Source organism: Gorilla gorilla, chromosome 14 (assembly GCF_029281585.2).
Source record: "Gorilla gorilla gorilla isolate KB3781 chromosome 14, NHGRI_mGorGor1-v2.1_pri, whole genome shotgun sequence".
NCBI lineage: Eukaryota > Metazoa > Chordata > Mammalia > Primates > Hominidae > Gorilla > Gorilla gorilla.
Genome location: NC_073238.2, coordinates 129005175 through 129018797, shown reverse-complemented (window position 1 = coordinate 129018797; position 13623 = coordinate 129005175).

The following is a 13623-nucleotide window of genomic DNA, read 5'->3' as shown; positions in this document are numbered from 1 at the left end:
CATGTGACAGTTGTCATGGCGTCCAAGGAGGGGGAAGAACAGGAGCCAGAAGACAGTCTGGGATTCTCAAACAGCACGCGAAGAATAATGGTGAAGAGTGGGATGTTCTGCTCCACTGGGGTGGTTTTTTTTTTTTCCGGAGGTCTTGGATAGTTTAGTGTTGCCATTTTGATGCCACTCCTCAGCTACAGAGGAAGGAGATAATCACACATAAGATCTGAGAAATTCTCCAACTAACCTTCCTTCTGCCCACCCTTCCTCTGCTCCTTGCTGTCTTCCTCTCCTCTACCTCTTTCTTCTCCTCCCCTTCCTCCCAACCTCTCCCGCTCTCCAGTTCTTTCCTTTCTTAATTACTACCTTTCTTTCTGCTTTCCTTATCTCCTTTCTCTTCTATCTTGAATAATTTATATAATTCGGACAATTCCAAAATATTTGTTTGAAGGTTAGGCAGCAGACCTTCCCTAATTTTTCTGATTGGCTCGAAGACGAGTTATGCAGAGGCTCAGCTGTTTTAAGCCATCCTCTCTCCATTGCTCTAATCAGGTCGGGATGGGTTTTTCCTGAGACGAATGGAGTGAACATGGCGCTAGGACAGCTGTCGGTCGTTTCATCTTTGTTGAAGCCACGTGCGCAATGTTGGCGACGACACAGCAGAGGATTTGGTTAATGAGAAAATAGCATCATCATTTTCATGTCAGAGCTGTGGTCTTCATTACACTACAGTTCTCATCACACAAGACTCCAGTGCAGAATCCATGGATGGGAACTCATTGTTCAGCTATGCATATGTGAGGAGCAGATACAGGGCATTTCATGAGAAATTTGCTCTGAATATTAGCAGGATGTAGTGGCTGCCAGTCTGAAAGAAAGAATCAGATCTGGAAGTAATAAGATGTGAGTGAAGCCAAAATATGACTTTATTTCCTCCCCTGCCACTCTTGAGGTGGCTGAGGTGCTCTGTACTCAGCTAGCTCTGATGATCTTCAACATTTGGCAGAAGCCTTTATAGGCTGTTAAAACTGTTGATTTAATGAAAATTTTAAAGTTGCCTGGGTTTTTGAAAAGAAAAATTTATTTTAATCCATAATTGTTCACAAGTATTAATTTTTAGATAACTTGCATATACTGTAGAATTTAGATATAAGAATTCCTACCTAGAAATACAACCAGCACTTTAAGACATAAGGCTTAGTTACGATTTCTTAGCCTATACAATCTACATGTTACATTCAGAGGAATTCTATTAGAATAATCAATTTCCTTTACTCTGATATTGTCATTGGTCAAAAATGACTAGAAAAAGCCTAATATTCAGTAGGTGCTCAACAAATACCTAATATTCAGTAGGTGCTCGACAAATACCTGACAGTCATGCTGATGGGAAGTAGTGCTGTCCATGCTATTGGCTGGTTCCTCAGCTGGGACTCGGAGTCAGACCATGGGGCTGACCCTGCGTAGCCCTGTCTTCCCTTGTTCTTTCATCCTGTGTGCTGAGAAGCCTGACTGTGCTTGCTGCTGCCATCGGTTGGTGGATGGAGGAGTGAGGGCTGTGCTCTATGTCTGCTCACACTCACATGGATAAAGCGTGCATTGAGGGCAAAGTGGACAAAATATGTGATGTTTGAAGTTTTTGTTTTTACAGTGTGGGGATTCACAGTGGTTTGGATGCACACACTGTTTTTGATGCTCCTGGTCAAATGAAGTGAGCTCAGGTCAGGGAAGGAGTCCTAGCTGCCACCCACGGCTGCCACCCACGGCTGTCCACCCACAGCTGTCACTCACAGCTGCTACCCACAGGGAAAGAGTCCCAGCTGCCACCCATGGCTGCCACCCACACTGTCCACCCACGGCTGTCACCCACAGCTGTCCACCCACAGCTGCCACCCTCAGGGAAGGAGTCCCAGCTGCCACCCAAGGCTGTCACTCACAGCTGCCACCCTCAGGGAAGGAGTCCTAGCTGTCCATCCACAGCTGCCACCCATGCTGTCCACCCACGGCTGTCACCCACAGCTGTCCACCCACAGCTGTCACCCGTGCTGTCCACCCACGGCTGTCACCCACAGCTGTCCACCCATGGCTGTCACCCACAGCTGTCCACCCATGGCTGTCACCCGTGCTGTCCACCCACAGCTGTCACCCACAGCTGTCCACCCACAGCTGTCACCCATGCTGTCCACCCACGGCTGTCACCCACAGCTGTCATCCACATGGAAGGAGTCCCAGCTGTCCACCCACGGCTGCCACCCATGCTGTCCACCCACAGCTGTCACCCACAGGGAAGGAGTCCTAGCTGTCCACCCATGGCTGTCACCCATGCTGTCCACCCATGGCTGTCACCCATGCTGTCCACCCACGGCTGTCACCCACAGCTGTCACCCACAGGGAAGGAGTCCCAGCTGTCCACCCACGGCTGCCACCCTCGGCTGGCCTATGGTTACCTGCAACCCACTGACCACTCGACTCACATCTGCTCTTGGACTTGACTGACGGCAGGGCCCATGGTACAGAATCTGCAAACATCAGACATGTTGCTAAAGACCCAGGAAAATCAATCACCCCCAACAACATGCTCTGGATTTCAGGGCACCACAGGGCTCCAATCAAGTTTTGCTTCTTAAGATCAGACCAGACAAGCCAGTTAAGCAGCAGCTCCTTGGCATCTGTCCTGAGGACTAATGAAACACTGACAAGGGCTTGCACACATGGAGGAACACTGCATGGAAGTGAGCTGCAGTCTGGGGTCCAGTGTTGAGAAGCAGTGCGGACTTCCACCGTGCACCTCTGTTCCGGGATCCAAGCCATGGCACCACACTGCATTTTGTGATTTCTATATTAAGTGGAGAATTATTTTTTATACTGGGCTAGGTTTGGATGTTTGGTATTATATAGTTTCTACTTATATTCTACAGAAAGTAAATACCAATGCCTATTTTTGACTTTGATTATCCAGATTATATTTGGGTGTTCAGCTCCTGCCTTAATCAATATTTTGGCCCAATATTAAGTTTAACGTTGTGTTTCTTAGAAATGCCTTGAAATGTCACCAAGTGATATCCTGAAATGTGGAGGCCGTTACATAGAACAGCTTATTATGTTGCATGCAATATGTAAAGTATTTGTTATATGACACATATTAACTCAGTCTTTAATATTCATAATTCTTTTCCTGTGTCCTTAACTCTAAATCCAAGCTTTGATTCTTCTGTTCTGCCCTCCCACAAAAGGCCATATCTTCAAAACCAAGCAGCAACTTCATTCTCATTCTGCAGAAGAGTGGTTTACAAACAAATCTCCAACCACTTCAAATTCACTCAACCTTCAACCTTTGGAGGGCAAATGTGCTTGCAAACATTGATTTCCAGAAAAGGTAACTGTGTCTCCAGTACCTTCTGTGTAGTGCAAATCACTCAAGAGCTGAGCTAAAGAAGCTGGGAGTCACCACCACCAGGAACTGCTGCGTGACCTGCTTAAGTCGACCCTTCCAGTGAACAAAGCCAGAGTCCCGGAGGCCATCTTGCATATACTGAAGAGCCCACCCAGGAGTCAGGAATTTTGAGGCTGTGGTCAAAGAAATCTGTCAGACCCCCGAGCCAGCACTCAGAGGGCTTCTCCTGAAAGCACTCAGGATGCCAGCAGTGGGGTCTTTGTGGGGGATGGGGCAGGTGGGCAGTCTTCATAGGAGCTGAAGTCTTCACCCTCAGGAAAATGTGGATCAGAAATAACCCATCCTTCAACAACCGCCAGGTTACAGCAGAGCAGGGGACAAGACAAGGAAGAGCCCTGCGGCCCAGGTTCACACAGTTGTGAAATTAGCTTAACGTCACAGTGCCTAAAAAACCCTTAAGTCATGAAATAATCTTAATGTGGCCCTGGACTGATGACGTCTCAAGATGCTGCCAACTTTCCAGTGTCTCAGTGCACCAAACATCTTGCAAAGTGAATCAATCCTGCAGAGAAGACACGACCAGCACCACAGGAACCTCGGAGCAGATGGCTCAGACACAGATGATAAGACTCACTCTGCTTCAAGGCACAAAAGACAAAATCGGAAATAGCTGCAGAGTACAGGAAACCATAAAAGTTTTCAATACAGAAGGAATGTTTACAACATTTGCAAAATTTGACCGTACGCTGGGCCGTGAAAAAGTGTCCACATGTTTCAAAGGGCTGAAATCATACAGATAATGTTCACAGTGGCAGAGAGCCAGGAATTCATAACAAAAGATGACTGGGAAATCCCATGTTTGGAAACTAAGCAATGCAATTCCAAGGTCAGGAACAAGACAGGGATGTCCCTGTGGCCTTCCCTGATACAAGAGGAGCTCTTTGGATTAAGTGGATTAATGTGTTAGGGTCTTGAACTGTCCACCTAAAAGGAAATTCAGAGGAACAGGCTCTCCAGAACAAATAAATTTAAATGGGAATAGCAGGGGATTGCATGCTATGATAGATCACAGGCACACTGGAGGGGCCAGGGCAAAGGGGAGATCTTTAAAGACAGAGAGAACTCCACAGAAGCTGCTTTGTAACAAAAATCACTGGTTAGCAGAGCTTGTCCCACAGCTGGTGTTAGCTCCTTGTGCAGGCCGCTCACCTGTAATACCGACCTGTCTTGAGGAATTTTCGTGCAATGCATCCTAATGTGGGCGAACCTGAGGCCCATGCAGGGGTGTCTTGAGATGAGGCTTGTCCAGGTGTTTGTGTATGAGGGTGCCCCGTCATGGCCTCCCCACCCCATTTTGTTAGGGTTTGATATGAGTGAACCTATTTTGGTACTAGCAACTTTCACAGAACAGAAGGAGTTCAATTTGCTGGTAATTAGTCATGGTGGTGTTAACTGCAGCCTTACTCATGCAATCGTTTCTCAAGAACCCTATTCCTGGGACGATTCACTTAGGTCTCAATCCCACTCTGGAAATAGTCTTAAAAAATTGATGCAGAAGCATGCGAAAGCTGAGTGTATAAACACATGAATTCCAGTGTCACTGGTTTACTGTTGCACAGAGCTGGAGCTGGGCCCACTCCACACAGAATGTGATGGGGTGTGGTGCAGCCACTCTTGTGATGACTGGAAAGACAAACCCAGCAAGATATGCACAAAACTGCTCCTTTTACCAGTAAGTGGGGAGCTGAGCCCAGAAGATACCTTGGAAAAACTTCCTCTTACTAGCACATGAGAAGCTGAGACTGGAAGACACCTTGGTAAAGTTGATTTGTTATAGGTGTGTTAAAGCAGCTAAATATGGCCCAAGAAGGACTCTGTACTTCCAGATTTATGAGTCCTTGTGGATAAACTGCAGCCTAACTTAATAGGTAGACAAGATTGAAAACCTAATTTAGGAGTCTGAGCCTGTAACAACAGCTGAGTCTTGGCCAATCCCAGCAGCTGTACTTCAACCACTCACCCTGCTGAGTGTCCAAACTGTGTTCAAATAAGGCAAACCCTGAGCTGTAACCAATCCAGCTGTCTGTACCTCACTTCCAATTTCTGTACGTCAGTTCCCTTTCTTTGTCTATAAATATTCTTCCACCACATGGCCGCGCTAGAGTCTTTTTGGATCTGCTGTGATTCTGGGGGCTGTTCAATTTGTGAATCCTTCATTGCTCAATTAAACTCCTTTAGATTTAATTTGGCTCAAGTTTTTCTTTTAATAGATGGTGTCAGAAGTGGGATCCGATATTGTAGGGGTTATAAAATTTGGCTTTTGGAAATTCACAGGGATTTTTGTGTTCCACCCCTTTGTTTCATTTTCCCTGTGCGCTTAGGTAGAAAAAAATCATTGGTGTATTAGTCTGTTTTTATGCTGCTGATAAAGACATACCTGAAACTGGGAACAAAAAGAGGTTTAATTGGACTTACAGTTCCACATGGCTGGGGAGGCTTCAGAATCATGGCGGGAGGTGAAAGGCACTTCTTACATGGCAGCAGCAGGAGAAAAATGAGGAGGAAGCAAAAGCAGAAACTGCTGATAAGCCCATCAGTTCCTGCAAGACTTATTCACTATCATGAAAATAGCATGGGAAAGACCAGCCCCCATGATTCAGTTACCTCCCGATGGGTCCCTCCCACAACATGTGGGAATTCTGGGAGATATAATTCAAGTTGAGATTTGGGTGGGGACACAGTAAACCATATCAATTGGCTAAGTTAATCAAGGGAATCTGAGAGTAAAGCCAATATTTTAGGTAAAAATAGGATCCTTTTTTTTTTTAAATTATACTTTAAGTTGTAGGGTACATGTGCAGAACATGCAGGTTTATTACATAGGTATACACATGCCATGGTGGTTTGCTGCACCCATCAACCTGTCATCTACATTACGTATTTCTCTTAATACTAATGCTATAAAAAATGGGATCCTTAATTTCTAGAAAACTGAGTTCCTTCTGGCTTATACATTAGGCCTGGGAGGCCATGAAGTCTTGGCAAAATCTTACTAAAGGTAACTTACAGTGGAATGTTCCAAATGAACAATGCACAAAAGTGCATTTAAAAATGAGGGTTCACAAATTAGTCTCATCTAGGGATGCATATTAATATGCGGAAGCTTTTAGAAAGATTTAGAGATGATGGGGCCAATCTGGGGGCAAGTTTGAGCCTTGCCAGTTTGATATTGGGGGCAAAGCAGAGTGGCTAACATCTATGTTTTGTCACATGTATTTTGCTCTGGCCAGAGCAGAAAAAGATAATTTTCCTTTGTGCTGTGGCTTGGCTGCAGTGGCTTGGTGCATCAAGCCGGGTCACTAGGGCCCTCGGGGAAAGGGAACCCAGAAGCCTAGCCTGCCGACAAAAGGCTAAGGATTTCTCGTGAGTCAGAGAAATCCTGGCCTCTTTTTCTCTGTGCAAACTGGTTAAATGAATGGTAAAAATCACTGTTTATCTCCTCTGTAAAGTTTTAATTAATATGAAAAAGAATTCTGAGGCTGGTCTTAAACTGTAGTGAATCTGGTGTGCTTTGTGTGTCTTTCTGTATTGTTCTGTCATTAAAAGGGGTACCTTGGGATAAAATGCACGCCTAAAACACCATAAGTCCACTGTTGAAGATGCAAACTGGTCAGTTATAAACTTTGCTTCAGGTCCCTGAAAGAAGAAAAAGAAAAAAACAGTACATGAGGTCTCCATCTTGTCTTAAACGTCCCTGGGGGCTTGAGCTTGTAACCACGTGGAAATGTTTTCCTCAGTCTCTCTATCACAACGGCTGCCAGGTTCATGGTTCAATTCCCGGCTTAGGGAATGAGTACTTTCTGATTGATATTTGGGTGACATCTGCCATTTTTAAATCCTCTTCCCCTCCATGAACAGTCTTGAATTTTCCTTTCTGTAAGCACAAAAATATTGGCTGTTTGGCCTGGCTAAAGTCGGGTAATAAGAAACTTAAAAGAACTTTTATTAAACAGTGCTATAGATAATAGTCAGCTTAATTAAAAGTGGATATTCAAGCTCCAAGAGCCTGGGACTCCTTAAGAAAAACAGGGGCACCAGAGACCCTTTCCTGGCCCCATTCTTCCAAGGACTGGACCCTATACCAGTAATCCAATTAAGAAACTAACAAACTGGTAAAAGAAAACTTACAACTACTGTAATAATCTTCTGTCTGTCTGTCCGTGTAGTTACAAATGTGTGTGTAATGTTTATATGAAAGAGCTCTAATTAATTGGCTTAAAGAAAAATAAGCACTTCAATCAAATATTTTTAAAGAAAAATAAAAACTAATGCCCTTTAGTTCACATGATTTTAATAATCTTTGGGAAATAAAAAGTTGTAAAGATTATTGGCAAAAATAAAGACATTTGGTTTAAATGATGCAGGTCAAATACTAGGTTCGCTAAGTGCGTTAAGGTGGTAAACTGCCTTGACTTTTAAGGCCTGGGGACATGTGGAATTCCATTTCATAATCTCAAGTGTTTTAAACCTTTAACGTATTTGATAGGTTTCTCAAAATGGTATGTCAGCTTCAAAATGGTCTTTTCTGACCTCCAACTTTGGGATGCTACAGAGGGCCCTTGAAACATCCAAAAGAGAGGTCAGCAGGATTATCTGACATGTTAAGTTGCATGGGAAGCATTGTTAAAATAAAAATAGTGTTTAATCTTCAGGTTATACTTTGGCGAATTATATTAATATATGTTCCAAAATTGTATGGAATTTCTAAAATTCTAATATGTTTGAGTATATGCTATCCATCATAATTATGGTTATTATGTTAAGTTATTGTAGACCACAGAAATAAACAAATTTCCTAGCTTAAGTGTTAAAGTTTCCTAGTTATAGTGGTTATAACTATAACTATTTATTTTATTTTATTTCATTTTTTTTTGAGGTGGAGTCTCACTCTGTCGCCCAGGCTGGAGTGCAGCGGGGTGATCTCGGCTCACTGCAACCTCCGCCTCCCAGGTTCAAGTGATTCTCCTGTCTCAGCCTCCCAAGTAGCTGGGATTACAGGCACCCACCACCACACCTGGCTAATTTTTGTATTTTTTAGTAGAGATGGAGTTTTGCCATGTTGGCCAGGCTGCTCTCAAACTCCTGACCTCAGGTGATCCACCTGACCCGGACTCCCAAAGTGCTGGAATTATGTTTTTAACTATAACTATTTAAAGTCATTTCCACAGTTAATTGCTTAACGCTGATGCAGTTTCTGAAAACTTCAAAAGCGTGGTGTCCTTTAGGATGTTCATGAAAGGATGGAGAGGACGCTGACAAGCGCTCTTGAACACAGGTTTCTAACAACTTCAGAGTCATGTCATTTGAACCGCATAACAGTTCCTGGAACTTGAATGAAAGGACTGACCGGGTTATCAAACTGCTAACTCGAGTGGGACAAAAATTAACTGAATACCAATGAAATACTTTGCCAGATTTTCATGCTAAATCAGCCAATACGGAAATTGTTTAGATATACAATTTGAATGAAATCTATGGTCTAAGTCAAGTTACCTATGATAACCCATTAGTTATCAGTGCTATGCACCTCATTTGGAGAAACAACTGTTATTCAAGAGGACATAAGTCCAATGTTAAGCATGGACTCATGGAGAACTGGATGGCTTCCTTGTCCTTCCTGAGTCCTTAAAGCTTTTATTATTAAGAGTTCTGCATTCCATGACTCATCACGGAAAAGATAAAATAATCCAAATTAAATATATTGATGTGGTGATTTATAAATTGCAAAAATGGTTTATAACCAATGTTTGGTTCCATATTCCTGGGAAGACAATCAAAGGTTCAGATAAATTTGGCTACCTGATGGGCCATTTAAACATTTATTAAGGAATTTCATTCAATTGTCATTTTCAGTGCATGTTTTCTGGTTGTGTAAAAGCCTTCCCATGCGATAGGGCTGATATTATAGCACTAAGTTATTGTGCCACAGTGCATTTCCATCAGGTAAAGGAAGCTTCTTTGTGGTTCACTGAGGAGAGTCAACCCCTTCACAATCTAGAACACAAAGATAGGATCTTCTGAGAACGTCAGAGAAAGACTGCCATTGCCATCCTCACTGCAACAAAACTTTGGAAACTTGAACCTTGAGTTCATCATCTCACAACTGAGAAGGGTCCCTCCACACTCTTGGAACTGGACACCCATTGGAACCCTTAAGGTAAAGCTAACCAGGGAAGTTTCTCCCCAGAAGTAGTTGGCATCCTTGATGTGACCAACTTTTCCCAAGATCACGGATCAAGAATTCTATCACGAGACTCTTAGTTTTGAATATTTTCTCCTTGCTTATGCCTCTATGAACAATAGAAATGGAAAGGGGGTCTGCTGTATGCACTTATGGGGTATACTTTTATTTGTGAAGGATTTTGCAGCCAGTCTTATACATGGACAATCTTATACTTTGACAGATAAAAGATGAAGGCCGGATGTAGGTGAGAAACTTTAATGGTACAAACATTGCCTCATAATCAGTCAGAAACAGAACATTGATTAATTCTTCTTAACCCACATCATGAGTTAAAGAGAACATTGCCAGGAAGCCTTCACTCTTCTGGAAGGGCATCATTTGTTAGGTCCTTATTTCCATTGTTTGGAGTAAAAGAGGCGATGATTAGAAATGTATCCCTCATGATAGGCTCTATAGCAGATTCTACTGAAAAGCTACGGTTACACAACAAACTTTAAATTCTCTTATAAAAGTTATGCTGAAAAGTGGCTAAACAGAGAAGTATCTGTGCAGTTGCTGGCACTTACAGCCTATGAAGAAAACATCGGGTATTACAGAGATTCAGTTGAAGGGGATTAATGAAAAAACGACTTAGTCAAGTGAGTAGACTCCTTATCTAGCTCATTCTTTGATCTATTTGATTTTAGGAGGTTTGGTTTATGGGGACCCTGGGTAAGGAGTATATTGTAGGCTCTTGGTATTATCCTCCCAATAGTCATAATACTAGTCTCCCTGGTGCCCTGTATTCTCTCAAAGGTTTTAAATGTTTGCATGCAGCTATCTTTAGAATGTCAAATGGTCTCTCTTCAACTGGAATGACTAGAGCTGAAAGAAATGTGTGACCGTGAGGACACCATAACCTATGAGGGATGTGCTGAGACCAGAAACCCAAAATCATGGTAACTGAGAGCGGCGCTAATGCCCTAAGTTTTGGTCACACTCTCACCTAAGTGAGAACCTGACCAAAAAGGGAGAATTTATTTTAAACAAAATGATGGGAGGCCATTGCTTTGGACGGAGCTCATACAATAGGCCCCCAACAGACCCAATCAGACAAAAATAGAGTTTCTTGTGCTAAATGTGACATAATCAAACAAAGACTTGAAGGAAACGTACAGATCCTAGGACAGAACAGACCAGGTTTTGTTTTCCTCCCGTAAACAGGACGTTCAGTATGAGGAGGTCCCTTCTGTTCAGTCCTTGTTCTTACCTTTGCAAAACTCACTGTTCTACTATTTTCCAGTGGGTTTCAAGACCAAATAAGTACATTTACTATGGTGATAGTGACATCACTGACTAAAGTTTTGGTTAATCTCTCAAAAATTGAGAAAACGACCAAAAGAGGGGAATTGTTAAAGCAAACTAAATATGTCCTGAGAAGGTCTCTGTACTTCTCTATTTGAGTCCTTGTGGATGAGCTACAACCTGACTTAATAGGTAGACAAGATCGAAAACTTAGGAGTCTGAGCCTGTAACAATCACTGAGCCTTGGCCAATCCCAGTAGCCGTACTTCAGCCACTCACCCTGCTGAGTGTTCAAACTGTGTTCAAATAAGGCAAACACTGAGTCGCCAGCTGTTCTGTACCTCACTTCCGATTTCTGTACATCATTTCTCTTTTTTTTGTCTATAAATCTTCTACCACATGACTGCACTGGAATCTCTTTGAATCTGCTGTGATTCTGGGGGCTGCCCAATTCGTGAATCCTTCATTGCTCAATTAAACTCCTTTAGATTTAATTCAGCTGAAGTTTTTCTTTTCACAGGTGGGAAGAAAGCCATTTTAAAGTTTTTATCATTTTGTGTGGTTAATTAAAGAAAATCTATTTGATGTGCAAACTAGGCCTTGATCACATCTTTACAGCCGGCCCCTTCCCCACTGACACCATCTCATACCTACTGAGCTTAGAAATTCAAAAAAACACAAAACCACTGCCTGCAAGCCCACCCTGCTCACAAGATGGATTCTCTTATAAAGCAAACAAGAGTCCCTCGGCCGTCGGTGTCTGAACAGCCCCTCCCTGGGGCCTCATGGTGTCTGACCGCCTGGCTGGCGAAGGCGTCCTTGCTTCCTCAGCCCCACATTGTTTCAGGCCTTGGATGTCCCAGGGAATCACAGAGAGGAGACCACAGACAAGAAGGCACCGGACACTCAACTTCCAGGGCCCTGGAGGCTTCCCAGGAAGGCTGCCTGGGAAGGAGGCCAGGCACCATTCCTGCTCTCTGCTCCAAGCCAGCTGAGTGGGGAGGTGATCTGAACGTTCAGTTGGCTTTTGCCAGGAAACCTGGGCAACCCCGATGCTGGGGCAGCCATGCCAAGAGCTCGCAGCCCATAGTGAGGAGAGGGGGCAGGGGCTGCAGACCCATGCGGGCAGAGAGCACACCAGAGCTGGAGGCTGCCTGGTTCCCTTACTGTCTGCAAAAGTACCATGTCCTGCCTGGGGTCTCTGCCTCGGTTCCTTTTTTTATCTGGCCATAGAATGCAGTAAGACTTTCAGAACTGAACAACAACAGCTTTTGTGCTATTTTGAGCAGCTATTTTTTTGTCCCTAGTTACTGGTCCTCAAGTCTGGCCTTAGGCAAAGCTCATGTCATCTGCAGGGGACGGTCCCTCCAGGGCTGGGGCACAGGCTGGAAAGCAGCCAGGCCCTGGAGGAGAACCCATGGGCACTGCCTGCCAGGAAGGCAGAGGGCAGCTGAGGCTGCAGGCGGGGGCGGGGGCGGCGCAAGGCACAGAAGCCTTTGATGCTCAGACCCGCGTGTGCTGAGCCATCTCAGCAGCCCTTGGAGCCTGGCCTCTGCAGGGTCCCACAAACTAGACAGGATGTGTGTGTGTGCTTCTGAGCCCTGGGGCCTGTGTCCAGGAGACCTGCAAGATGCCCAGTAAGCTCTCCAGCCCACAGAGAGGGGACAGGACCCTAACCTCTCAGCCCACGGCCCCTTGTTGCCATCTTAATGCAGATGCAATTGTAAAATAAATAATCATTTTCTCCATCACAAAAACAAGGAAGCAGTTCATGAGTATTTTTGGCAACATATCCTTCCCTTCAAGAAAAGGAGAAAATGCAATGAAATACAAACTGCACCCTCTCCTCCAACTGAGAAGGAAAATGAAATTGAGAAGAAAGTAGTATTCGTCTGATTAGTAAAGAACTGCCTTGGCCTTTAGAAGGTCAGATGTCCTAGGTGGGAACTGTCACTGTGACCAGGAGGAGGTGTGGATCCAGGGCTTCATTTCTGGCCCAGCTTGGTGGCTTGGGTCCAGTCCAGCGACTGCGGCTCCTCAGTCCGTCCCATCTTAAATGCCTCCTGCTGCACCAGGACCTCCTCCCACTTCTCCTCCTCCTCCTTCCCCCAGAATCGCTTATCACGATGGCCACTGACCTGGAGAGAGTGACTCCCAGCAGGTATTCCAGACGGAATCCCTGATTAAAGCTGTGCATGCTGCCAAGCTTCCCCCGTTTTCACATTTTAACGCAGTCCTAGGTGGGAGCGGCCTATCACCTAAGGGGCAGAGTTTAGAAGGCCACTGATGAAAAGTGATATTTTGGGTCAAACAATTCTGTGCTGTGGGGAGCTGTCCCGTGCGCTGTGGGATCTGGGTGGCACCCCTGGCTTCTAGGATTCTATGGATGTAGGTGTGCCTCACATCCAATGTGACAGCCCAAAGAGTCTGCAGGCGTTGCTGTCCCCTGGGGAGAGATGGCAACAAAAATCAACCCCAGTCGAGAACCACTCTGTCAATCTAATGGGTGAGAGTTCACACTGAGCACCTAGGTTGGTTCTGAGGGAGATTGTTTTGGGAAGGTTGGCCTATGACATCTGAGCAGGCAGTCGCCTTTTATGCGGGTGACATGGAGACCACTTTCTTCACCTTCCAAGCAGGCTAGGAAGGGCCGACTGGCCGGGCAGGCTGTAGTCCTGAGAAAGTTCGAGTGAAGGCACTCTGCGCTTTG